General features: G+C 51.4%; 1 pseudogene; it reads right to left on the bottom strand.

The window, feature by feature from the left end:
• Positions 1–3,737: 3,737 nt before the first annotated feature.
• Positions 3,738–9,423, bottom strand: part of LOC136544672 (LRR receptor-like serine/threonine-protein kinase RGI1) — a 10,249-nt pseudogene continuing 4,563 nt past the window's right edge.

Genomic DNA, 9,423 nt, shown 5'->3' with positions numbered 1-9,423 from the left:
AAGAGCTAAAAAGATGCTTGAGCCCGCCGATGAGGGTAGCTAATAAGCTAACACCTGATCCAAAAAGCAAAACGGCTGAAATCACGCCTGAGCATACCGGCTGAGAGCAAAAGAGCTAAAAAGATGCTTGAGCCCGCCAATGAGGGTAGCTAATAAGCTAACACCCGATCCAAAAAGCAAAATGGCTGAAATCATGCCTGAGCATACCGGCTGAGAGCAAAAGAGCTGAAAAGATGCTTGAGCCCGCCGATGAGGGTAGCTAATAAGCTAACACCCGATCCAAAAAGCAAAATGGCTGAAATCATGCCTGAGCATACCGGCTGAGAGCAAAAGAGCTGAAAAGATGCTTGAGCCCGCCGATGAGGGTAGCTAATAAGCTAACACCCGATCCAAAAAGCAAAACGGCTAAAATCACGCCTGAGCATACCGGCTGAGAGCAAAAGAGCTGAAAAGATGCTTGAGCCCGCCGATGAGGGTAGCTAATAAGCTAACACCTGATCCAAAAAGCAAAATGGCTGAAATCATGCCTGAGCATACCGGCTGAGAGCAAAAGAGCTGAAAAGATGCTTGAGCCCGCCGATGAGGGTAGCTAATAAGCTAACACCCGATCCAAAAAGCAAAACGGCTGAAATCATGCCTAAGCATACCGGCCGAGAGCAAAAGAGCTAAAAAGACGCTTGAGCCCCCGATGAGGGTAGCTAATAAGCTAACACCCGAACCAAAAAGCAAAATGGCTGAAATTATGCCTGAGCATACCGGCCGAGAGCAAAAGAGCTGAAAAGATGCTTGAGCCCGCCGATGAGGGTAGCTAATAAGCTAACACCTGAACCAAAAAGCAAAATGGCTGAAATTATGCCTGAGCATAATGGCCGAGAGCAAAAGAGCTGAAAAGATGCTCGAGCCCGCCGATGAGGTCGTCACATTTTCCGACTACTTTGGCTGCGGTGACCAACTACTCGACAGCTCATTCCAAGTACTCGCAAGCTGATGCTCGGGGGGCTACAACCACTGGGGTCTCCTGAGCGCAAAATGTTAGGATCGCACGCTGATTCTACCACGCGGCCATCAATCAAGCTAAGTCATGGTTTAATATTTTTTTCAAATATTCTTTAATCATCATATATCTCTGGATATTATCCATATGCCTCCGTGGCTCTACTAAAGTTAATTTACCTGGGTTGCTGAGGCCTTAATCCGTGAAGCCTACTCGCCGGAAAGGGAACTATTTTCTGGACCACGTCATCAAATAAGGAGCTCGCCCACTGCTGGCTGCCTTACTTGGCCACTACTTCATTGGGTGAGACACACGCCCTGCGCTGTCTTACTCGGTTGCTGCTCTACAAGTTGCCAGGACGTCCGACTACTCGGCCACGGTGATCGACTACTCAGTTGGGGTGATCAACTACTCGACAGCTAAGGTCGACCTTGTTGTGGTGATTTGGAAATTCTAAGGTGGGGGTGATACGGGGTCTCCGGTGAGGGGACTGCCCACCCGAAGCCTTTTGACGGATTATCTAGGTTGCCTTGCTCGGATCGGATCATGGTCGAACGAGAAGATTTTGCCTCAGCAAGATGAGCACGAATATTAGGATGCACGTGCATATTTATATGTACTTTCATTACTCAAGCAAAACAAAGGAAGAGGCATAACATACAGCAGCATGCAAGAAGACATCAAGCACGCAAGCAAATTATGGAAAGTACTCGGTGGCGCAACTATATTGACTTGCAATGGTAGCCTACTGCAGTTCACGGGTTACTTGGATACACCCTTGAGAATGTCTACAAGATCCTACATATCCTCAGAAGAGGTTTTTAGTTCTTTGAACAACTCAGATTCAAGACCCTCCAACTTTTTGTTCCAAATAGCAAGAGGCTCGGGGGCTACACTCAGTGAGTGCACTTTTTTCTTCCAAAAAGCGCACATCACTCAGAAGACTTCTTCAAGACAGGAGTTTTCAAACAACATAAGCTTCAAGACCCTCCAACTTCTTGTTCTAAATAGCAAGAGGCTTGGGGGCTACACTCAGTTAGTGCACTTTTTTTCCTTGAAAAAAGCACACGTCACCAAGAAGACTTCTTCAAGACAAACCTCTTCAAGGACTCACGACAAAAAGAACCCGGACCGAGCTATATCCGAGTTCTTTTTTATAAAGAACCCGGGTGTATGCTCAGAAGCCTTTCGACGAAGAATCAGAGCAATTTCAAGACAAGACCCTCCAGCTCCTTGTTCCAAATAGCAAGAGGCTCGGGGGCTACACTCAGTGAGTGCACTTTTTCTTCAAAAAAGCATACATCACTCTCAAAAAAGCACACACCACCCAAAGATCCCAAGAAGCGCTACATGGTTTCACTCAAGAAAGCACTCGAACAACGCTTGTTCCTACTCGGCAAGACCTGAAGGAACAAGCTGAGGCTTTCAGAGCTCAACCATGAAGTGCTCGGGGGCTTGTCGATACGAGACCCACGGGATACCTCACAAGGAAGGGAGAAGACCTAGTCTAACTAGGATTCTTCCCATGTAATCTTAGTAGTAGTATTATTATTTTGTAATCCTACTAGGAACTCTCATTGTAAATCGACTAGGACTCTGGCCTTCTGACTATATAAAGGAGGGCGGAGTTCCTGGAGGAAAAAAAGACACATAACGCAACACAACACTTCATAATTAATCCAACGCAAAGGCTAACGCCAACTGGACGTAGGGCTATTACTCGATCACGATCGAGGGCCCGAACCAGGATAAATCGACTGTCTCTTGCGTTTACCGTCGAGTTCTGCATACGCTGAAGCCCAAACATACTGCCCCGGGTACCCCCATGGCAGGCTATCGGTGGTGAAACATTGACACATTATTAATTCTAGGATCATCTAGACGTAGATCAGAGGGTGGTTTCTCTTCTATTCGGGATAAAACAGAGAGTTCTTCCTAGAACATGAACTAGATAGAGAAAGAGAGAGAGAGAGGGAGAGAGGGGATAGAAGTTGTTGACCATCGGGCTTGGTGGAGGAGGAAGCCATGGCGACGGTGGTGTCCCAGTGGTGAAGTCTAGTGATGGCGGCTGGTGTCGAGGGCGGTGTCGGTGGAGCTTCCCGTTGCTGTTAGCACTTCCCTCTAGATCGGATTAGGGTTTGTAGGTCGGGTTTGTGACGGCGTCGGTCAACCTCGTACCATGAGCCCTGGCCCCCCACCTCCTCTTTATAGTGCTGCACGACGGGGGCCCACCAACCATGATTTGGTTGGGCGCCCCCGATCACGGCGCAAGTCAGGATTCGACTCGGTCGTTGGACCGAGACAGTGGAGATCAATCTAACAATACTACGTTTGATGAATCTCGCAATGAACGCTGTTGTTGTTGAGATACCGCAAACATTTATATAGAAACCTCAAATCCCTAACAAGGGCAACATATATAAATCACAAAACAACAACATTAGGATTTTATTATGACTCATAGTATCGTACCTAGGAGGAAGTTGTTTCAAAAGAGTCTAATATAGTTTATGCTAAAGAAATTTTTACAACAGCTTTATTATTGCTTTTGAGATGCAATTAGTTGTCTGCTGACTATGAATTAGTACAACTAACACCAACTGTGTTTTTCTGCTACAAAAGGTGAACATTGATTTTTGAAAGAGGTAAATGCATCGTAGACCCTTGAACTTGTCTTCGGGTGCCACTTAGGTCCACAAACTCTCTAATAGTACTTCTGACACCCTAATGTTGTTTAAGTATGTCACATAGGTCCATAACTCATCAGAACAAGGTTTTGGCCGACATGGCGTGGATAGAGCGCACATGAGCCACGCGTGAGCCTGGTTTGGGGCGTGCAAATAAGCAGAGCGATCCGCTGCATGGCGCCGAGCACGATGCGGTAGCGCACGTCCCACTCCAGCTGCGCGCTAGCGCCGCGCCGCTCGTGGAGCACCACGACTAGGCTGCCGTTGGCCATGTAGTCGTACATGAGCACTCGGGTGCTCTTGTTCTAGTAGCACCCCAGGAACCGCACGATGTTCTTGTGCCAGATAGAGCCCAGCGTGTGAACCTCCGCCGAGAACGAGTCTCGGACACGGCCGCTCATGCCGTCGTCCGCCTTGCATGTCGCTATTGTAGCCGTGTGGGTGCTGGGCCATAGCTTCTTCACGGCGATCACCTCACCGATGTCGATGCTCACGCGGTACACCACGCCGGAGCAGTCCTTGCCGATGATGTTGTCGTCCACCAAGCTCCTCACCACCTGGTCAACGGAGAAGCTCACCTTCTGGAATGGTGTGAACTACCACGGCCACGATAGCTCGCCGCCGCTCTCAGAGTCGCTACCACCGCCGCCACTGCCATTCTTCCCTCCAAAGCCCATCCGCCGCGCTCAAAGTATGCCGATCATGCCGAGGACCATCGCCACTATCGCGGTTACCAGCAGCGCGATGGCGAGCTTGAGGTGGTGCACGCGCTGGGCGTCTTCCGCCGTGTTCGTCACTGGGTGACCGTTGGCATCGATGCTCACGAAGCATACGTCCCCCGCCTTTGGTGCAGAGCCCAGCATTGCCAGTGAGGTAGGATGTCGAGAGCTGCCGGAATAGCTTCATGTCCGGGAGGTACCCGGAGAAGTTGTTGTTGGACACATTGAGCATGACAAGGTTGTCGAGCCCGGTGAGCCGCGCGAGGCTGTCGTCGAGCATGTTATACGAGAGGTCGAGCATCGAGAGCTTGCTCAGCGCGGAGATCTTGGATGAGATCGTCCCGATGAGGCCGTTCCGGCTCAAGTTCCGCGCGATGTCGAGCCAGTCAATGTCGCAGAGCTCGTCGGGGATGTTTTCGGTGAGCTCGTTGTCACTCAGGTCAAGGAGCTCTAGGTTGCGGCACTGCCTGAGCGCCAGCGGTATCGGCCCCGACAGTGAGTTGCCGCTGAGCACGAGGCTGCTCAGCGTCTCTAGCCTGCCGAGCTCGTCTAGCACGGTGCCGTTGAGCCTGTTGTGCGAGACGTCGAGCTCCTGCAGGGCGTGCACCGCGGCGAACGACTCCGGCAGTGGCCTGGTGAGCGAGTTGTTGCTGAGCTCAAGCATCTGGAGCTGCGAGCAGTTTCCCAGTTCGGCCGGCACCGGCCCGGCCAGCCGGTTGCTCCTGAGGTCGAGGAAGTTGATGCTCTTCATGCCGGACACGGACGCCGGGATGGACCCGGCAATGCGGTTACTGTCGAGGTGCAGGCGCATGAGGCTGGCGGCCTTGCCGATCTCCAATGGCAGCGGGCCGGAGAGGTCATTGGACAGGAGCAGCAGCTTGGTGAGGTTGCGGAGTAGGAAGAGGCCCGGCGGTATGATGCCGGTGAGGTGGTTGTGTGAGAGGTCGAGCGCCTGGAGGTTGGACAGAGACGCGAGCGTGGGCGGGATGGCGCCCTCCAGCTGGTTCTAGCACGCGAAGAGCACCTACAGCGCCGTCAGCCGGCCGAGATCGGGTGGGATGAGGCCGGAGATCTCGTTGGTGTCGACCTACAGCTGCACCAGCGACGTGGCATTGGCCGAGCTCCGGCGGGATGGTGCCGGTGATGTTGTTGTCGCTGAGCATGAGGTCCTGCAGCACCGTGAGCCGGCCCAGCGACGGCGGGATGGTGCTGGAGATGGAGTTGATGGAGAGGTCGAGCGAGACGAGTGAGGTGAGGTTGCCGAAGGAGTCCGAGATGGGGCCCGTGAGCGCATTCTGCCACAGCAGCAGCTTCTGCAGCTGCGGCAGCGCGTCGAGCAATGGGGGAGCAGGCCGGACAGCGAGTTCTCGTAGAGGTAGATGTTGGTGAGGTTGGAGCATTTCCCCAGCTCCGGCGGGATGGCGCCGGAGAGCGCCGTGGTGTAGATGGACAGCGTCTGGAGGCTCTGGAGCTGGCCCAGCGACGCCACGTGCGCTCTGTCCACGCCACGTCCGTGAAAACCGTGTTCCGATGAGTTATGAGTCTAAGTGACATACTTAAATAACATTAGGGTGTCAGAAGTACGATTAAAGAGTTTGTGGATCTAAGTGGCACCCGAAAACAAGTTCAAGGGCCTACGATGCATTTACCTCTTTTTGAAATAGCAATCACTCTAGGTTGATCCCCGAGAACCTTGGCTGCTGCAAGTCTCTACAATTGATCAAACAGGCCAACAACCATCTGAGCGGCTTTGCGCCCATCAGGTTGTTCAACCTTCACAGTCCTTGGATTATGGATATATTAAACAATCACTTCTGGACCTCGATGCCGGTGTAGAACTTTTACCATTGCATTTAGCAAATAGTTTCTTCAGTACTCCCTCTGTCCCAATATAAAGGACATTTTAGACTCTTGGGGGAGTACCAAGGCCACCACCAAATGACCTGCATGCCCCTACAATTGCAATCATTACATGTGCAGACAACACAGTGCAGCCACTTGCAAGGCATCGACTTGCTTGTACAATTTTCATTAAACAAATGAACATTTCAGCAAAACATAATTTTACAGCCGGCGGGAACCAAACTTAGCGCCAAAAATTAAGAGAAGCAACACAAACAAATTCAAATAGCCATTCAGGCGCCATATTTAACTTCTGGGCTACTAAAGCCACTGCCTCACTGCCCACAACTCCTCCAAACCATTCACTCACCATGGCCCTTGACTTGAATGCAACTCCAGATGAGGAAGGAGATGAGGGGCCTGATCTCAACGAGCCACCTACAAATGAACAAGATAGGAGTATCCATGATCCCTTGGAAGCAGTTGGTGCAAGCGAAATAAAAAGAGGTGATTCTTTACTTGCCCTCCTCCTTCAACATGCAGTTTAGTATGATGACTTTTGTTCTTTTTCTCTCTCTTCCCTATCTCCTAAAATGAGTTTGCTTGGATTCTGTTTCTCTTTTCTCTATCTCCTAAACTGATTTTGTGAAGGTAATTTGATGCCTTACTCCTATTGGATTTCAATTTGGTGTAGCCTAAGGTTATTTCCTGGATTCAATAGAAGTGCAAAAAATTTTAATCTACTAAGAGTTGCATCTAACCTCACCATATGTTTTGTTGCTTCTACAAAAAATTTGGTATACCAAATGCTTTTTTAGAATCTTGTCCAAAATAAACAGTACTGACAGGGAGTACATTTCATAGGGGTGGATAAGTCACAAGTGCAATTGACAGCTGCCCGCCCATTTTCTTTAAATGAACAAGAAGGAAGCGTACATGCAGGTGAATATTTCCAGCAGTTCTTGATATTTAACGAACATCAATTCTCTACAATTAAAGGGCTATCTTAGAATGCTCATTTTAGTAGCACAAATAAAGTGGTGTGTTTATGTTTGTCACCTGAAATTATTTTTTGTAGCATGTGAGAATGCCTTTAGTGGTGGAGCAGATGCCTTACCTGGCCTCTTTGATGATGCACCACATGATCCCCCACATGAATAAGCCGAGGCTGGAGGCAGCAGGCATGCTTCCCAAATCTCTTAGTTGCGACAGGGAGATAGTTCAGAAGGCAATTGAGTCGTTGAACAACTAATCGAATTGTTTGTTAAGCTTTTGATGTGTGTACTTGTAAATATGTTTAGTATCTTGTAATCCTAGTGGAGGCGTTGTTCTGGTGACATTGAGCTAACGAAATATAGTTCTTAATGTTCAGATAGCGGAAATCATAACTGTCCCAAAAGCTAACAAAATATAGTTCTTAATGTTCAGATAGCGGAAATATAGTTCTTAATAGTGAGGAGAACCTTGATCCAGGGGATAAAGACTTCCCTGTTGGCCTCTTCGATGCCGGTAAGGCATTGTTCCATGTACTGCACCATCTCTTTGGTCATTTCGCCACCGGCATCAGCGGTAGCTTTGGTTGTGCCTGCCTCCAAGGCCACCTCACCGGTTGCAGCAAGTCGACGGCCAAAGGCCCCTTGACCTCGGCAGAGCACTAGACGGTAGCTCTCCTCCAGCTCACTATCTTCAGCTTCTGAGTCGAGAACGTACAACTGTCCCTCTGCGTCCAAACGCAGACGACCACGTCCGACGTGCTTCGGGCTCCCACAGCAGTCGCAGCTCCCCAAGTGGCGAGGGCAGGTGCCTTCACAGCCGCCCTCCTCCGCCACAAGGTGCTTTCGGATCAGATTGCAGCTGCAGCACCCCAAAATGGGAGAGTAGCTGACATCGTCGTCGCCACCGCCCCCCACCTCCACGATGTGCTTCGGGCTCCCATCCCAGCCACAGGTGCCCGTGTTGGGACCGCAGCTGCCCCCCACCTTTAGGGCGAGCTTGGAGGCCGCATCACCGTCGCGGCCAACCTTCAGGCCGACCTTGGAAGCCGCATCACCGCCGCCCCCAACCTTCAGGGCGACCTTGGAGGCCGCATCGCCGCCGCCCCCCACCTTCAGCGCGACCTTGGAGGCCGCATCGCCGTCGCTTTCGCTGCTGCTGCTTCTCAGCTTTGCGCCGCGCTGCTTCGACCCGGTACGGCGGCGGATCTAGGCTAGGCGGTCAGGGAAACGGTGACGGCGCCGCGCAGCGCCAGCCATGCCCGATGCGCTGTAGTTGACGGGGTGGCGGGGGGAGATCGAAGACTGGGAGATCTGGTGGCGGTGGAGATGGAAGGAGATGGGGAGGCGGAGGAGATGGGGACGAGGAGAGGAGACGGGGAGGGAGGGGCGTCGGGGCGCGGTCGCCGGCTCGCCAACGGTATGCCAGGGCACCGCGGCGCCAACGTACGACGGCACCGCGCAGATCGGCGGAGGCCGCCGCTGCCTTCCACACCGGAGAAGGAGGGAGGAGGATTCGCGGAGGAGGGAGTCCGGCGTGAGCGCGGCCTCGCGCAGCTCACGGAGACGGATGCTGTGCGTGCCCGCCGTGAGAGGAGATAAGGTTCCGAGATTTTTTCATGTTCCCATCGCTTGGTTTCTCTTTTTTTATTCCATGTAGTGGACGACATGATTGATAGGTGCTGACTCTCCTACTACGTATATAGGCTGCCAGGGCTAAAACGTCTCTTATTTTGAAAAAAAAATTCAACCCTCAAACGTCCTTTATATTGGGACGGAGGGAGTAGGTCTTGAAGAGTTGTCTCTCCTGATGAACTTTTTCTTCGGAGCTTTGCCGTAGCAGATAGGAAGGTTCAATCTCATCGTGTTCAATACTAGCATCAACCCTTGACCTTAGTCATAACCAGGGACGAATCTACCACTGGGGCGAGGGTGGGAGGGGGGCTACCGTCACTATGCCCATGGAGTCCCCTTGAGCTCCTCTTGCAAGTTCCTGTCATTGGAGCACTGTTACAATAAGGCGCTGAGACGGCTTAAGGTTGAAGACGACAAACAAACCTTTCAACTAAGGATGCAATAGGTATTAGTGATCGATCAGCTTCTAGTGACCGATGACTTTCTATCTGGATGAAGAATAACCACACAATCACCCAAAATTGACTTTGGGCCATCGGACGAGTGGGAACTGG

The sequence above is a fragment of the Miscanthus floridulus genome, chromosome 3 (assembly GCF_019320115.1).
Source record: "Miscanthus floridulus cultivar M001 chromosome 3, ASM1932011v1, whole genome shotgun sequence".
NCBI lineage: Eukaryota > Viridiplantae > Streptophyta > Magnoliopsida > Poales > Poaceae > Miscanthus > Miscanthus floridulus.
This window is presented reverse-complemented; position numbering and strand designations above follow the sequence as displayed.